This window comes from Tamandua tetradactyla, chromosome Y (genome assembly GCF_023851605.1).
Source record: "Tamandua tetradactyla isolate mTamTet1 chromosome Y, mTamTet1.pri, whole genome shotgun sequence".
NCBI classification, from domain to species: domain Eukaryota; kingdom Metazoa; phylum Chordata; class Mammalia; order Pilosa; family Myrmecophagidae; genus Tamandua; species Tamandua tetradactyla.
In genome coordinates, this window is record NC_135354.1 from 10,473,732 (window position 1) to 10,475,356 (window position 1,625).

Sequence of the window (1,625 nt, forward strand, 5' to 3'; positions counted from 1 at the left end):
TAAAATTAATCCTAATTTTAATTTAAATTTTTCCTAATTTAAAGTAAATATTTAAAATTGTGATCTAGTGAGTAGTACTTAAGTGTTCATTATTTTCCATTAATTTCAAGTTCCCTTAGTCATCCACATGAAACCCTTCTATAGGCTCTTCCAAATTACAGAACTCTTAATGTAAAATAAGTATATCATTTAAAATGATCCTATGAATTCAAGCTATTTTTTACCTAATATCCCCATGGCAATGGCATTTCCTAATACTTGAAAACACTAATTTATCTCATTAGTTACCTTCTTTATTCTGAATCTGTCACTTCATTGCCTAGGGAAATGGTAATATGGCAACAATTTTCTATTTCTTTCTCTAATAGACTTAGAGAATCTAGAACTTTAGATTTTAATATTTAAAATCCTAAATGTTGGTCATTCCTTGAAGACATGCATGCCAATGAGTTCAGTGGGAACTCCAATGGAGCCCAATAGTCTTTAATTCAGGAAGAAAAAGTCTTAACAGAACAGATTTGACAAGTAGATTGGGATAGGAAAAAAAGTCCCCTATGAATATTAAAGTTAATGTTCTAACTAGTTGAAAGAACAAGGGTGTGGAAGGGTGAAGGAAAATATGTACACAGCATGATTGAATAAATTATTCATTCATTTACTTACTTGCAGTTGCAAAGATTTACTAAGGGACTCCTGTAAGACAAGATTAGCAGCCCAAAGCCTGAGATATCAGACTAGAAAGGTAGCTGAATGACAAGGAAGGAAGAAGACTGATGAAATATTCCTGATGCTGAAGCTCAAATCTCAACAAACAATAGGGAACCCTCCTAAAAAGGAGCAATCATGTCAGTCATTCTGTGGTCTTTGTGGGTAATTTCCCCTTCAACTTCCATTCCACATTTCTTCTAGTTGTAGAAGTTAGAAAGTTCAGAATTATGTTTCCAATGACCATGCACCTGGCATCATGAAAGCAACCACATTTACTCATGGCAGATTTGGTAAGTAGATGTGAACTAAGGACTGTTTTCTTTCTTGCCAGCAAAATTAGTACAGATGCATGAGTTTTTAAAATGTTTGGCATTGAAAGACAGGGATTCCAAGATCAACAAATCAGCTTCAGAATATAAGAGGCATCTTCTGGACCATTGAATCCCAGCACTCATGATCTGTTCTTATCATCTGTTCCTCTATTATCTGTGAATAAATTTAACTATCAAATTCTCTTTGTGAAATCTCTTTCTGCTTCAGATACTTTGTATGGTATAATTCCTTGAATTCAGCTGTGAAAGATACAAAGATTATGTCAAATATCTTTGTACTTTCTAATCTGAAAGACTCAGAAAGTTTCCAGAAAATAGCAAACAAGAAGGAAAAAAGTAAAGTAATCCAATACATTCAGTGTTAATTGTACAGGGTTTAAAGAGGCATTAAGAAAACTTGCACTTATATAGACCCAGGGATTAAAATTTGTTCCTCCATTACAGCTATTACCATCTTACCCACAACAGATTTTCAGTACATGTATGTAAATGGAGCTACCATGTGGACAGGGTCAAGATTACTGAAACATCAAACTGTACTGGCTGCATTAATATCACCTGGGAACTTTTTATGAGGACAGATCT